General features: G+C 39.4%; 1 protein-coding gene across 2 annotated transcripts in view; it reads right to left on the bottom strand.

Annotated features, from left to right (window-relative positions):
• The window catches only part of DNAJC1 (DnaJ heat shock protein family (Hsp40) member C1), a 2,872,711-nt gene that overhangs the window by 1,284,881 nt on the left and 1,570,843 nt on the right, over nucleotides 1-16,987 (bottom strand). The window lies entirely within an intron of this gene.

Genomic DNA, 16,987 nt, shown 5'->3' with positions numbered 1-16,987 from the left:
AAATGTGCGGTTGACAATTTATTCTGTCTCCATCCAATATCAGAGCAAATCAAAACTCTAACCATTTCCTGTGTTTTATTTTCCATGCAAATCTGAAATTCATCTTTAAATAGAAGCAGTTTGTGTAACAGACAAAATGTTTACATGTACACCTTTCCATGAAAAATTTCATATCACTGGAAAATTCAAATTATCTTCTTTATTAAATCATTCTAATGGTTTTACATGCAAACATGAAACTAACTTTACTGTAAAACAATGCATGTTCTTCAGTGAACTGCAGTATGACTTAAGCATATTTTGATTTAATAAACTTTACATTAATAGTTTCTTTCTTAAGTGTTGAAAAAGGAAGTGACTGGGTCTTTAAAGCAATGTAGTGACCTGCCAAATGAACATGCCAGATCAGCTGCAAATATTAGAATGAGACATTTTTAAGCACCAACACAACTGAACTATCTAAATGCTGCTATGTTGTTCAAATGTAATGAGACAGCTAAAATAGTGAAGGGCCAGGCACAATACCTGCGGGCCTGTATCAATTTGTGTCCGGTAATAGAAGTACTCATGGCACTAACACCATTCACACCATCAATAAAATCATTATAGAAAACCTTCAGCTCTGCACAGACTCGCTCTCATTAGAACATCACTCATTAAATTTACTTAATAACCCTACATCTAAACTGCTTTTCACATTAGTCAAATGATAGCCTTTTATCTGTCTCCAAATAATATAAGTAGGCTATCTGATCAACAGCAACTTAAAATAATTCAAATCATTTTTTTAAAGATAGTTGCAAAAGTGATACATGCACTAGGCACCCTCTTTGCCTTACATGCCATTTAATTACCAGTCACTGCAATCACATTTTTACACAGGTTGGATTAAAAAAGTTTTCTCGACTGTCATGTCTTAAGACAGTCTAAAATAAACATACTGCAGTCAGTATCAGATTCAGTACAGTATACGAAACAATTACTTGCTGAAAGTATGTCCTGTATAGCAATGTTCATATACAACAAATAATGTATGTCAATTTCCCTTTCTCCGATACCTCTGATTTCTGCCACCTACTATAATACGAAGTTAAATGTCTGCTTGACTGTACATTACTACACTGTCTTAAACTTTCTGAATCAGATCCTGTGAAATATACCCCCAGAAATTTCTCCTTTGATTCAGTGATTTTTTTTATCCTTAAGTAATTAGTCCACATATAGCTATCAAGACAGTCGAGTATCTCACTTCTGTATAGGAGTATTCTTTCTTTATAACCCTAACACTATGCGTTTAGTGCTCAAGGTAAGCGCATTCTGTCAACTGACAGGCCCTCTCTGTTAACTAAAAAATAAAAGCAAAGGTAATGAATCACTGAACCAAAGTGTACAATTTACAGAGAGCTAAAACATCAGTGCAAATCTCTTCTCACAGCTGCCAAAACAGCATAAGTACAGGTCCATCAAAGGAGTTACAGGAATGAGTTCACTCCTTATTCCATACCAGGATAAGCAAATCATACCTTCTCTCTTAATGGATTCTAAAGACAAAATGGTAGCAATTTTATTTATTTATTTTTTTTACAACAGCAGTGCCACTTGCCCTCACCCCCATTTTATCAAACAAAAAACAACCCTCCTGAATTAGCTCAACACAACTCCAATTCTGTCCAGACAAGACAAATGTCTGTGAAACCAGGAAATACTTAACTAGGGTAAATACTGAAAGATCTTGTGGTATGACAGACTGTTACCTAGGTTCACAAAGATCATCTCTCTCTCTCTCACAACTGCCCAGATTTTCGCCTCATATTTTTGGTCTTTCCCTAATGACATTTGAGGTTTTCTGGAAAATCAACTGAGGATTAAAGTCACTAAACAATGACAGAAGTTTGTGTTTTACACTTCGAACCCTTCAGAAAATGCATGCTAATGCAAAGGCTGCTATCCTATCAACTTTCTAAGTTTATAAGAGCAACATTTAAAATTGTCCCTATTTTTGGATCTTTGTCCCTCTATTATTTTTGGATTTGCCCAGATTTTTGAGTTAAGACATTAAGAGGTAGTATCTCTTTCTTTAGCCACTTATCTGAAAAGCCCCTATGCACAGAAACATTTCAAAACAGGCAGTCCTAATTTGTGGAAAATAAGCTCATTTTGTCCCACTTTTTAAAGGTGGTACCTATTACAAGGCCACCAACTTTAAGACTATCTCTATATTAAATCCTCATCAAGAATCCTTGAAAGCATACCTCACTCCCAACTTATGGGCTTTCCAGACTGTAAAAGCATTCTTTCTCCATTTCAGTAAAGATCCCACAAAGGCTAGTGTGTCAAAAACATAAGTGTTCACACTTGCCAAGCTCATTCATAACGGTCAAAATACAAGGCAAGTTACAGCAGCCATCTTCCTCATTTTCTTCAAAGCCTCCAGTACTATTACCACAAAGTATTCCTTAACAGACCCAGCACCCTAAGCATCAATAAATGCACATTAAACTGCTTTAAGGACTAACTGTCTGGGAAAAGCTACACAGTTAAATGCAAATGCAATCTTTTGGATCATACCTAACAAAAGGTACATCTCTCAAGAATGGATATTCGGTCCTCTTCTTTTTTCCCCAACTTATGTCAATCAGATTTCCAATACCTCAAAATATATTCAAGAGAAAAAAAAAACATTACTTTCTACACTCACAAGTACACACTGCCAAAAGTCATTTATACTAATACCTCCCTTATTAAAGAATTCCACTGTGTAAACATTTTAGAAGATCATACTAGAGTCTCTACTAGTTAATGAATACACTGACTTAACACGCAAAAATGCACTCACACTATGAAGAGTCTCTGCAGAATGAAATCCTTCATGCCCCATTCTACAACAATCAAGCTGGCTTTCACTTGAATACCCCCCAAAATGCTTTTTGGTACAATTCTTTTAAACAGCCTTCACACTTACCTTTAGGTATAATTCTACAGAACATCTCTGTAAAGTCCCCAATAACTTAAATGGTTGAACCTTATGGCTTATACCCTGATTTGCACACAACTAAGTTTTGCTTTCAGCCTCTTTCATGACCCATCCTCACCTGATCGCAGCCAAGTAAACATTTAAATGGTATAACCCCAGCAAGAAGTTAAGCTCCAGACATGCAAGAAGCAATAGTCCCATCAAAAGTCACAATGTTTTTGGGGATGCTGTTTTCTGTTACTCCCTATCACAAATCTGCCACTTTCTCAAAACGTAGTAAAGTGTTCTCCATTCCTTTCTGTCTAGGTACTCAAATACATTTTTCCAATATTAGATATCTCAGCAAAGGTGCGTATCTGGCTACCTTATGAGATATGAAGAGTCCTTGGTCCTTACTAGAGCTCAAGTAACCATGCCATTAGCTGTAGGGCATGAAGAGGCCTCAGACATAGAGGCTTCATCAGAAAATGAGGCCTAAGGACAATAAACTGCATACCTATTGAAGTCAAAACAGGACTATAAGAATCACTATGGACTTGTCCCACCAGTTTTCTGTACGAATTTGGAAGAGGGGGAAAATGGTGAAAGATGCATACCTACTAGGAGACATTTTTGGATAAGAATATCTCTGGGACATTTCCCCAATTGAGGAATGAGAGAAAACAAATTGCTGCACTTGGTGTTGGCACAGGAAGCAGACAAGTCAGATTCCTATACCCTCATGGCTACTCAAAGGAGGGGACAGAAATGAGCCCCCCCAACACTTGTTTATATACCAAACCATTAACAACTCTGACAGTGTGGATGGATACAGCACCTTGGGGAAAGGAGTCCTGAAAGGTCTGCAGTATAAGAAGGACTTCCCTCATCTCCAGAACAATGACATGCAGAATGGCCTTTAACTGTAGCCATGTACCTTTGACAGTCTGCCATTGATAACGAAAAATGGGTTGGCAAAAGTTTACATTACCTACTCCCCTATCTTTGTGTAATGCAACTTAAGGATGTCACGTCAGCATGCCACTGCCTTCCTTGACAGGAAAAAAATCTGTTATCACAAACATCAGCAATATTTTATTGCACTTGCTCTTAGTTTTATCATTTATTCCATTAGTAAGGCAGGCTGGTGCCTTTCTTAAACCTGCACCTTTTCAAAAACAGGACAAACATATTGGTAAAGGGTGGCAACCACCCCTATTAATGGAACAAAAGATAAAACTAAGAGAGAGCAAGTATGATAAAATTTATTTTTTGTTTGTTGTTGCTGTTAACTTGTTAAGCCCACTGGACACAGGTATCCTCCTTTTCAGGCGCAGTCCTAGGGCACTGCCTTCCATCTCCATCTGCCTATTGTGGGACTGCTTGAAGTCATAAAATAGGCAAATGAGGTGGAGGGAATCGACCCCCACCAAGAATTGCACTACACAAGCACGTGTTAACACCTCAGAGCCTTGATTCTCTGTGGCAAGAGCCAAACATGTATATTAAACACTGATTGATATTTTGTTCAAACAACTGAGCCCTTTCTGAGAGTTCCACAGAACAGTTTTACAGAAGCTAGAACTCTCAGAACACAGTTAGGGAGGGGGGCAGCATTGTAAAATTTTGCTGATGGGTGACACACGATAGTTCATTATCTTTAATTCTTACTTTCTAAGGAACCAATAACAGGAAAGTGGAAATATCCAAATATCCCCTTTTAATAACAGATCTGTATGTTTTAGTTAAAAAGGTGACTTGTTTGGAACTTCTTGTAAGAGTCAGGACAAGAGAGGCACGTATAAGTATGTGGAATTCTTGGATGCAATGGGAAGAGGTGAATGTAGGTGGTCTACGGGACTGAAATGCTGCATTTGGGCATGAAGTAAGGTACTTACTTTACTTTTAGGGTATTAAAAGCTGTATTCCTGCTCTAGCCAGCAAAGGGTTAGCAGGTGACTGCTGTAAAGTATAATCATATTTTTTATATTTAAATAGTAAATAAAAAATGTACTACCCAGTGAAGGACTATTTTATAAAAAGATATGCCACCTTAGTTATTTTATTTTCTGTTAACCAGGTGGACATGCAGGTCAGTGGACGCCTTTCAGACATAATCCAGGCTCAACTGAACAAAGCTACATAAAAGACAATATACATATAGTGGGAAAATACAACAGTGTGAGAACCCACTGTTTGAAGCACATGAATAAGAAATATACAGTAAGCATTAGGAGAACTAGAGCTATCTCATTCAGCGGTATCTGCATCATTATTTACAAGTAAATGCATTTCTATATGTTTGGTTCATCCATTAAGCTGGTTGAGGAGGAAACAGATGACTACTTCATGTCAGTTATTACATTTCTTAGCCAGTACTTCTAAAAGAATAAACAGCTTCTTTGAGTAAGCGTTCTGTCATTTCAGCTTTGACCATATTATGATTCCATGTGGCTCAGCTTGACAGAAGGAAATTTCACCAACTTCTAACCCAAAATGAGGTCTTATCAATATGACTGACTCACCCTAATTATGTCTTAGGTAGTAGATTTGATCCCTGACAGTGAGTTTTGATTTAACAGTGGGTGGGCAGTACTGTAATTTACTATTCTAGCTGTCCTGCTTGTGATAAAAGGCCAATAAAATTTCTGCAGCAGTTCACAATGATGTGAGTGAGCACAAACCTGCTATGAGTAAGTAGACTGCTTTCGAATTTTGGGACTAGTGCAGGAACTGATGGGCAACTGCAGAGAGAAGATGGTAAACCCTGTCAAAGTTTTAGCTGAGATTGCATTTTGTTGGCCATCATTTCTGTAAGCTGTGAGAATGATTAGGCTGGCTATAGAACAAGCCGAAATGATTTCTGTTGTACTATATTAGGAATATCATTGCGCAAAGTAGCGCAAAGTAGAGCTGCTGTTAGGTCACTTGCCACCCTAGGCTATCTCCTCCAACAGGAGTTGAGACCCCCCAACACCAAATGCAGATAAAGAAAATGAAAAAGGTCCTATTGAGTGGAGGACCCAAAAAAATAAAAAATCCTTCAAGTAAAGAGCCATTATGGTTTTAGACAACAGCTCTTTCTGAAACATTGGCAAAGAGCTACATTAGCTTCATTTTGCTGTTCCTAACACAAAGATGCACTTACAAGCAAATCTTTTAAGCAAGCGCAATCTCAGTCATGATTTCTTAAATGTCTACCACTACTGCAAACAGCAAAATTGATTACACAACTGATTTGCAAGGACCAACTGGCACACTCCTCTACAGTGCAATCATGCCCCCTAACAGCCTGCACTGAGGGCATCTACCCCCTTCAACTTACCCTAGCTATGAGTCTGATTCAAAACATCCTTCGACAGTAGCTGGGGTAGGCTGGATAGTTTTTGTGGAGTGGCAAATAATATAGCATCAAATTTATTAGTGACAACTATGAGTTTGTATTTGACAGTCCAGCTGTATACAGTTTGGTAACGTCACCTTGAAGTTTATATTGAAGGTTATCAATGGTCTTGTCAAGAATCTATTAGAAGCAAAACATCCACGTACAGGACTATGTTGATAGAAGGTAGTTCAGGTGTTAGGTCATTCAAAAAAAAGGGAAAAGCATACAGGAATGATCTGAGAATTACCCTGGTCATTCCATCAATCCACAAACCGTTTTGCCATTTTTGCACATGGGTCCAGGGTGTTACTTCAACAATGACAATCATCTAAAGCCAAGGTAAATTTACTTAAGCAATACAAGTATCTACACAATTTTCTCATGGAATGTTAACAGTCTTGCTTATGCAGTTAAGACAGCCAAAGTGTTTCCATATGTTGTAAATTTTAAACCAAATTTTGCACTAACGCAAGACTAATTTAAATTACCTGGGAGGGGTGGGAGGTTGGCATAATGGTTAAGGTATTTGCTTTATAAACCAAAGGAGCAAGGTTTGATTCTCACATGGGGTAATTGGCTAGGCTTATAATTGGCCCACAAAGGCAGTTAGCCTAGTACTAATCTATGAACATGTACCTATAATATTTAAAACTGTTAAAAATATGGCCTTATGATAATGACTTTGCTTCTTACATCAGAGGTAGGAGAAGATAAGTAGTTACCCTCATAATGAACGGTGCCCCTCTTCTGAATTACGCAAGCTGATAATGGACTTGGAGGGCAGATATACAATCATTAAAGGGCTTCTGAGGAGGTTGAATTTACCAAAGAAAATTTGCATCTTCCTCTTGGCATTACTCAGAAAAAATATTAAGGGCATGGATTGTTTTTCAGGAGGAGATTAAAGCCTGGCCAGGGAACCAGAACATGCTATTTTTGACAGCGGAAGTACACTCTGGACCCAGACTAATTAGGACTCCATTTTGGGTAGTTTATTAGTAAATACATCTCTACAGCTGAGCTTGTAAATATGCAGAAACTGTTGAAGTTAGGCTCAAACAGCTGTATAGGCTTTTCTTACTGGTACCAATCTTTATTTCTTTAGAACCGGCAAAATTCTGATCGTTAATCATCACAGTTTTTTGTTCAACTTCTGATTTCTGATCATGCTCCGTTGGTCATAAGATTCACAGCACAGGAAGAAAGCCTAGACAGACACAGGAAATTAAATTTATTATTATTTGTAAATAGGACCTCATCCTTGATAAAATGAACATTTTATAAAAATTGTCAAGGGTGAGCAGGCCAGATTGGATCTACATATTCTGAGGAATGGAACTTATTTAACCCAGCCTTAGAGATCTTTGTGAATAAACACAATGGAGCTGCCCTTAGAAATGTAATTTATAAGTTAAAAAATTATCAACAACATTTGACAGGATGATTAAAAGAGTTAAGGTAACTCCTGCAGATGTCCTCCTTAGTACTGTTAAATACTACTTGCAGTTATATGCCAAAGAAAAATTTGAAAAGAATCACCTGATGGAAGGGAAGTCATTTTTAGCCCAGACAACAATTATGAAATTGAAACAAGACCAAGCATTTCAATTCCTGACAGAAATGACACCCCAGGAAATAGAAATGGTTCTGAAAGACAAGAGAAGTAAAACACTAAGGTCTGATGGCTTCCCTTTACTACTTAGGTGAAAGGAAATCTTTAAAAAGAATTTTACTCTCTCAGTAAATTGTACCATATCCATAGGTAATATTCCACCATCTTGGAAGAAAACTATTAATGTGGTTATATTAAAATAAGGTAAGGAACCACTAAAAATGGTGTCTTATAGATCCTAATCATGATAAGTTATTCATGGTTTTCCTAGTGAAAATTACTTTTATACAAGGAAACATTACATCTGTCAATTTAATGAAAAATGGCTTTGCTGATAGTGGACGCAAAAAATACTTTTACTGGCCAGTCTAGAAGCTAAAATATTTACAGTTTTATTACATATGGTGTTTCCACTGCTTAAATACCTGAACTTGATTAAAGCTTTATTCACAGGTTCTACAGAAGAATAAAAACTGGGACAAGGATTCCTCCTGAATTTGACCTCTTTAGGAGGAACCAAGAAGGGATGTCCACTCTCCCATCTCTTACTTGTATTATATTTAGGGCCTGTGGCAATCACCCTTAGATTATCCTCATTGTCAGAGTATAACATGCAGTGGCAGCAGTTAATATCTCCCTATACACTGATGACCTGATTGTTCACCTGTCCACCCCCAAACTGAATTTGTCAGTGCTGCTTCAATTGCACAGGAACTTTGATTCTATAACCATGCAGTCTTCCAGTGTAGTAAAAACAAAGGCAGTACGAATAATTATACTCCTACCTCAGCCATGTTTGGTGAGTTCTACTTTCTGAGTGATGCTGCTCGTATTACTTAACTGGGGCTCACCTTAGCTGATTCATTATGCACATCAGAAACCTTGACACTTACAAATATATTACTAAAAACAAGCTGGCTTACTCAAAGGTGGAAGAAATCACACTTGGAATTTCTACAGTGAATCTAGGTGGTTAATTGGTTTATATTGCTTCTAGTTTTACATGCCTCACAAGACCTTCCAGGAGCTTGCAATGGTCAATTCTGTACCAGCATTAAGAAACATGTCCTGGAATTTTTGTAGGTGGGGAAGCACACAGTAAATTGGGACATTCTGACTCTGCCCTTCTTATAGGAATGCTGACTGTACCTGACTAAGTCGTACACAAAAGCCTCTAGGATTTAAGATGATGTCTGACTTTTAGAAAATTATTACAAAACCATCTGGACTGCATAAAGTGTATCAGAATTTTAACAATGAGAGATATTTGAGAGCAGAATCATTAGTTATCGCAGACATTTTAAGTGATGCAGTAGACTGTTTCCAGATCTTCCTATAGGGTTACCAACATTTTGGGGACACTTTGCTGCTTTTGCACAGAGGAAATCGGCTTGAGTTTGGGATTTGCTGTATTGGAAACAATTGTTAGACAATGGGATATATCTCAAACTTATGTAACTGTAAATGTTTAGGGTAGGGATTACGGAGACTTATTTTGTAATGTATTGCTTGGGGTAGAAAATATGAAATTAGCCTAAAGCAGGAATGGAAGAATGGCCCCTCTTGGCAGGCTGGGTCATAGACAGCAAATGGGAGGTCTACATGAAAAAAGCGCAATAAACAACATTTATTAATCACTGCTTGCTGGCAGGCTAAAGGTGACTGAAAAATGTAGGCTGTTACGGGAGAGAGAGTTACAGACTCTTATTCTGAAGGCAAAACATACAGAGGTACAATGTTTCCCAGTCAAGAAAGTATCTCTTTTTTGACTGGAGTACCAATTCAAACATTGTTAATCTCCTGTTCAATTAGTCAAGATACATCTGATGGCTTCCAGAGTTTGCTGGAGAACCAGTAGGGGTGAGATGGGGACTAACTTCATATTTTCTGGGAATGGAAGGAAATAGCTGCTTTTTAAAAAATATCTTCAGAGGGTACTTGACATCTTACTCCTGAGATTACTCTTTTACTGCAGAAATGTTCTTACTAGGACTTAGGTAAGTTAACTTGTGTAAAAGTTTGAGGGCACCGTTTGACAGTGCAATGTTAGCTTATAAAAGTGGGTATGAAACAAGACATGAAACAACACTTATGCAGGACACTATACTTTCAAAGCATTTCCTGCAGTATCTGTGCTACTTTGTCATACAACGGCATAATAATCCACAGACCTCAACTGGCAAAATATGTGCAAGCAACAGCACTCTGGAAACAAACACAAATGAAGAAAAACTGCAGCAATGGGAGTTACCTATGCACTGAAAAGAATAAACCATGCTGCTAACTAAAAAAATAAACTTTATAACATTGAGGCTTAAACAAAGATACAACAGCAAAGGAGAGGGCCAAAAAATGTGTAAAGAGTTCACAGCACAAAACACTGTCAAAAATAAATAAGTAAATAAATAATAAAAACAAAAACTACTACTGCTGCAGTATGAGGTACCATAATTAACCTAAAAAAGCAACAAGCCATGCTGCTAATTAGAAAAACCTTCACAACAGCAAGGTTTAAATAAAGATACAACAGTACAAGAGGGTATCAAAAAGCAGAAAAGCTCACAGCAGAAATTAACATTTTCAAAATAAATAAATATATAAATTACATAATAAATAAATGAATAATAAAAAGAAAGAAAGGAATGCTGCTGCAATCGGGGTGACAAACTGTAACTAAAAAAACTACAAGCCATGCTACTAACAGAAACAACCTTCATAACAGTGAGGCTTAAACAAAGGCACAATGGTAAAGGAAGTGGACCAGAACAGCCAAAAATATATATCACATTATAAAACAATACTGTCAAACAGAACACAAGTGCAATTTTATGAAACGAGAGATTACAGTACAGCACTCAACAGCCTAATTTACTCAAGAAGCAACAACAACAACAAAGTTCCTTTAGTTTTATACACAGGTCAGGCATACTTTTATTAACCAGAGGAGAAGCTGTGAATAGCAATTAATAACGAGTTGAAGGATTTTTGTCTGGGAGAGGAAGAGAGCAAGAGTCAACTGGGATCAGTTGATCCTTCCAATAGAACAAGGTGGTTTGGGATTACCTGATTTGAAAGGGTACTTCAGAGCTACACAGTTAAGACTCCGACTCCTATACATAGCAGCTCAAGCAGAAAGCTATAATTCTAAGTGGAAAGGGATGATGACGAAATAGGGGAAAAGCTCAAGCAATAAGGAGAGACTGGGATTTTGGATGCAGATCCTTAAGGAGAATAACAGTAACCTTACAGCATACTATACTCATAAAGTTGCAGAAAGGATTCTAAAACTAAGGCAAAACAGGAATGGAGAAAAAAGATTCTGCTGATACGGATAAACTGCAATTAGGGGTTTACAGAATAGGTAAGAGGGGGCTGGAATTTATGGGAGAAAACTGGGAAAGGAACCAAGGTACTGGGAGCAAATAATTAGAGAGGGAAAAGTAATAGAATGGAAGAGGCCAAGAATACATTTGGACTGCAGGTTAGAGGTTGCCTTCCCTATTAAGGATCAATATTAGAGTATAGGCGACGAGAAAGGAATATGGGGATCCTAAGTGAAATCCGGCACTGGTAGAGCTTTTTTAGTAGAATCTAGAACAGAATCTGCTGTTAAAAAAGGAATAATTAGTATGGCTTATAAAATATTGCATGATAACTACAGGAATCAATCAGAGGAGGTTAGAAAGGAATGGGAAGAGAAACTGAATAAGCAATTCACAAAGAAACAATGAGAGGAGATATGTTATGTTCCCTGATATGTAACACAGCCTACAAGACTTAGCATCTTTGCTTGGAAGTGTGTTTGCATAGGTATTTTTATACTGCAAGCTGACTACAAATGATTTTTCCTCAGGTAAACTGCAAATGTTGGAAGTGTGATTTTTTTGGGAGTGTAATGGGTTGGCTGACTTTAAATATACTTGCAGACTACTCTGGGTGAGCAAACTGGTGTCACTAAGGAAATTTTTTTTTTTTTTTTTTTTGAGCTTAGACATAGTAACACCTTGCTGAGTTTAATTCTGCTAGCAGTCAAAATAGCAATTATAAAATGGAGAGCTTTGGCATAATGGTTAAATCCTTTGCTTGATAGGCACAGGGTACAAGGTTGGATTCTCACCTTGGATTATTGGCTAGACTTAAAATGCTCCTTCAGGGTACTTTCCCTAGTATTCATTTTATCAGGGCCTCTCGAATTGCTATTTAACTGTAGCATAATGGTTAAATCCTTTGCTTGATAGGCACAGGGTACAAGGTTGGATTCTCACCTTGGATTATTGGCTAGACTTAAAATGGTCCTTCAGGGTACTTTCCCTAGTATTCATTTTATCAGGGCCTCTCGAATTGCTATTTAACTGTAGCCTCCAAACAGGCTCTGTGCCTCATGAATGGAGAAAGGCAACAGTCATCCCTCTGCACAAAGGGGGGCCCATCTACAGACCCTGGAAACTACAGACCCATAAGTGTCACTAGCCTTATATGTAAAGCCATTGAAAGAATTATCATGGAAATGATCAACAGATATATAGTAAACCTCCAGACAATGGACCCAATCCAGTTTTGTTTCGTCAAGGGCAGATCATGCCTACTCAATCACCAAAGCAATTGATGAGAGCAAAATTGTTCAGACTGGTTCATAGGTTGGTACTGGGCTATTGGCCCTAGAGCCTATACAAGCCTAGCCATAACAATTCCCTGGCTATTTCTTCCCACAGTATTTACTTCCCTGGACCCCTGTCTAGCAGGGCGACTGATGTGATCCTGGGGTGAATTTCCTATCTTCCATCCAATCATCAAGGTTCCTTTGAAGATGGCAAAAGAGGCGCTCTGCTTGACATGTACGGGTAGCATATTCCAGTGTCTGGGGAGTCTCTGGGTCAGTAGCCTATCCCTCCAGAATGTTTTGTTCATTGTGATGACAAGGTTTAGATCCCTGGAGTGTGTGGCTCTGAGAGATTGGGATTTTTTAAAAGTGGAGCATGTCCAACAGCTCTGGGTTTGACATGGCCTTGTATGTTAAGCAGAGATAGTCTCTGAGTAGACAATATGTGACAGATTATAGGTGGATTTTTTTTAGATGGTCAGCATAGGGCATCTGCTTTAGGCCTGTGATTCTTTTAGTGAGGTATTTCTGCGGCCTTTTCAGTTGTTGCAGATGTCTTGAGAGGTACATACCAAACGGGGCGTTATATTCTATAATGGGTCTAATGAGAAAAAAGCTGGGAGGGTGGCCTAATGGTTAAGGTGTTTGCCTTACAAACACAAGGTGCAGGGTTTGAGTCTCACAAGGGATAATTGGCTTGGCTAAAAATGGCTCACAATGGCAGTTAGCCTAGCACTAATCTATGAACCTATGAGTACAGTGGGACAATGACCTCCTTTTTTCTGGATGAAAAGCTCTTAGTGATGAGGTGTGCCACACAGAAGGATTTCCTGACTGTTGTGGCAATGTGGTTACCGAAGGTGAGACCACTGTCCACCTGTGTCCCTAAGTCTCTTATCACACTTTCGGTGTTTAGTGTACTGCCACTTATGTGGTAATTCACAGGTACATGTTTTTCCCAAAGGGGATAACTATACATTTCTTGGCATTGAGCTTGAGCCCATGGCTCTGGCACCAAGCATCTGTTTCTGTAAGGCCCTTTTGTAAAATATCCACATCATTTGGGGATTCAGTAATGGCTCCCAGTTTGCAGTCATCTGCAAACTTTGTTAGCCAAAGTCCCTTAGTGTTGGCCTGTACTTCAGAGAAGTAGATGCCAAACAAGAGCGGTCCCAGGACTGAACCCTGAGTTACTCCACTTGTCTGGAGCTGGATTTGGAGTAGGCTACTTTTACAGTGTGTGTTCTGTCAGTAAACCAGTTGGCAACCCATCGACTGACATAGGGATTAATGCCTAGCTTAGTAAGTTTATCTATGATTCCAGAGTGGGGGATGGCGTCAAAGGCTTTGGCGAGGTCCAGATAGGCTGCGTGGACCACCTTACCCATGTCCATGGCTCTGGGGTCCAGTGTTTGTAGGTTGCCAATGTTTTTGTTTATAAGTTCCATGATAATACGTTCCATGGCCTTGCAGATCAGGCTCGTCAGACTGATGGGGTGGTAGTTCTCGGGATCCAAGATGGATCCCTCCCCCTTGTGGAGTGGGATAACTGTAGCTGTGCACCACTTAGTGGGCATGAAGCCTGTGGTGAGACTATGATTAAACATGACACTTAGGTGAGGTGCCAGTTCATTTTGTAGTTCATGTAGTACACAGCCTGGGATGTCGTCCGGTCCCATGGATGCTGTACTCTTATCTTTGGAGAGTGTGTTTTTTTACCTGTGTGGCCATTATTACCGGAATTTGGCAATCTTTCAGTATTGAGATGGGCCCTTTAGGGGGTGAGGGGGGGGTGAAGTTTGCACTGAATCGATCTGCCAAGATATTGGCAATATCCTTGGGATCAGTATATTTAATGCCATTCTGTTGTAGCTCAGAGCAGATCTGATGATTGCCATTTAGATTCTTGACATAGCTATAGAATGCCTTTTTTTTTGTCTTTGGAATCTTTGGCAATTTTATTTTCGCAACTAGCTTTGGAGGATTTTATGAGGGATCTCAGCTTCTTACTGAGCCTGGTAAGGGAGTTTTTTGCATCCTGGGACTTTCCTCTTCTTCCTTTTGTTGTAAAGTTTGTTTATGGTAAGGGACCACCAGATTGGCTTCCTTTTTTTGGAGGAGAGCATCTTGGTTCTATTGGGGATGGCATGATTCATGCACAAGTGGATGTGTACGTACAGTGCCTTAGTGTAGGATTCAGCAGTCGAAATTTCAGTTCCCATCTGCATGGGTGTTATGAAGTTTGTCACTTCTGACTAGCATGAATTTGGCTTTGGAGAAGTTTTTTTTACTGAGGTTTCCTTACTGGGGGGGTGGGGGTGGGATGTGGATGTCAAGGGTGATTAGCTTATGGTCAGACCTGACCAACGAGGGGGTGACCATAGATGTGGAGCATCGATTTCCCATGTTGGTAATGACCAGGTCAAGGATATTGGAGCCCTTGGTGGGACTAAGGATTAGTTAATCCAGGGTATTGGAATTAATGAATTCCAAGAACCGTTGGGCAAAGGTGTTGGTACACAAGTAGTTTTCCCAGTTAATGGCAGGGTAGTTGAAGTCACCCAGTATTAGGGTGTTTGGTTGTATCTTAATATTTTCCAGTATGCTTCGAAAGGTGTAGTGAGAATCTTGGGGCATGGCAGGGGATCTGTAGCAAGCTACAATTTGGATTGCAGTCTTACCTAGTGTTAGTTGCACCTGGAGAATTTCAGACGCATTGTGTTGGGCAACTAACCTGGAGGTGTGAATATCCTTGGTGAATATGGACACTCCTCCACCTTTAGTGTTTCGGTCCTGGTTTGGTGGCCGAAAAGTGTGGTAAGAGTTATAGCCTGGTATTGTAGGGGTGCTCTCTGGAGCCTTGAACCAGGTCTCAGTTACTGCACAGATATCGATGTTCTCCATTTTTAGGAGTGCCTCGAGAGATTGTATTTTGAGGTTTAGACTTCTAGCATTAAGTAGCATTACCTTCAGATTTTGCATGCTTGTACCTGTTATGGTGGTGGTTTTGTCCTTTGAACTTTGCCTAAAAAAGGCACTAGAGGAGCGGCAAGAGCCTTAGCCAGTAACCTGAATCCCAGGGGCGACAGGTGCAGACCATCTCTGGCAAAGCATCGTGGTCTGTCGATCATGTCGTCCCAGGCAGACAGAAACTGGATCCCCTTTGAATGACACCAGAAGCTTAACCAATTGTTAAAGTCAATCATTTTGTCCATATACTGTGGTATAATTCTGGGTGAAGTCAGGATGCTACTCAGGGCTAGGGTCATACCACCCTGGGCCACATGATCCAAAAGCTCTTCCATGTCTCTTTTCATGTAGTCCAGGGAGGTACGTCTCAAGCCATTCACTCCAACATGGACAATAACACAGTCATATTTGTACCTGTTGTGGAGTGACCTGAGTGCATGCATTACATGGTGGATCCTAGCACCCGACAGGGAGCTGACTGTAATTTTCTCCTTGTTCAGCCTGGTGAGTGGGATATCAGTGTGCCTGACTATAGAGTCACCTATGACTAAAGTGCTGGGTACATTGTCCTACCATAGGGGCTGTTGTTGGGTGGCACACAGATGTTGTGGCCTATGTGACACTTTGGTTGTGACTGGTGTTTGTTTGCATTTGAGCTTCGGAGGTCCTTGTTGTTGGGCAGGTTACTGTTAAGGGCCTCCACATATGTTGGTTTAGTGTTGCTATGTGTGGGTTTAGAAGGGTTATGTGTTGCTTGAGGTGTAGTGCGGGTGTTAACCTTCTCCTCTTGACTGTCTAGCACAATCATGGGTGGAGAGAGCTTTGCTTCCACTTTGGCTATGTAAGTGCATCTCTCGCAGGTTGTAGTGTTGGGTGGTAGGGGGAGAGGGTTGTCTGTGTACATGAAGCAATTTCTACATTGCCCCAGTATGCCCAGATTCACCAGGTGGACAGGGGAAATCACCGGAAGCTTTTCCTTGGACATGTCTGGTATGGTGCTTTTTCTTTGTAAAGTACAAGAGCTGTTTTCCCTTACCTTAGCAAGGTACTTTGCAATTATAGGCTGTTTAGTGCTTACGATTAATTTCTCCTTATTAACAAGGAGACTCGAGTGCTTGTACCAGTTTAAGACTTCCTAGTGCTTTCCAGCAGATTTTAAAGCAAGTGCTAGTCACAGGGATGCTTAAAGGTAAGATGAAAAAAATGGTTTATCCTAAACACTGCAATGTGCACTTGAGGAGTTAGATGTGAAAGTAGGTAACTTAAGTTTTACCTGTCTAAAAAGTTAAGTTTTATTGGAGAGTCACCATTTTTAAAACAGCAAGATAGATTGAAAGGGGGTGGTCACTTTTGTATTCTAATACTATGGAATACAGTAGAATGGTCAATAAATTTAAATCGTTGAAGGTGAGTGATTTCACAAAATGATAAATGTGTGCTTACCCACACAAGCCAGTAAAAACAGAG

This window comes from Protopterus annectens, chromosome 3.part0 (genome assembly GCF_019279795.1).
Source record: "Protopterus annectens isolate FY-2018-M chromosome 3.part0, PAN1.0, whole genome shotgun sequence".
Classification (NCBI taxonomy): Eukaryota; Metazoa; Chordata; order Ceratodontiformes; family Protopteridae; genus Protopterus; species Protopterus annectens.
The sequence above is the reverse complement of the archived record's forward strand: the minus strand, read 5'-3'. Positions and strand labels throughout refer to the sequence as shown.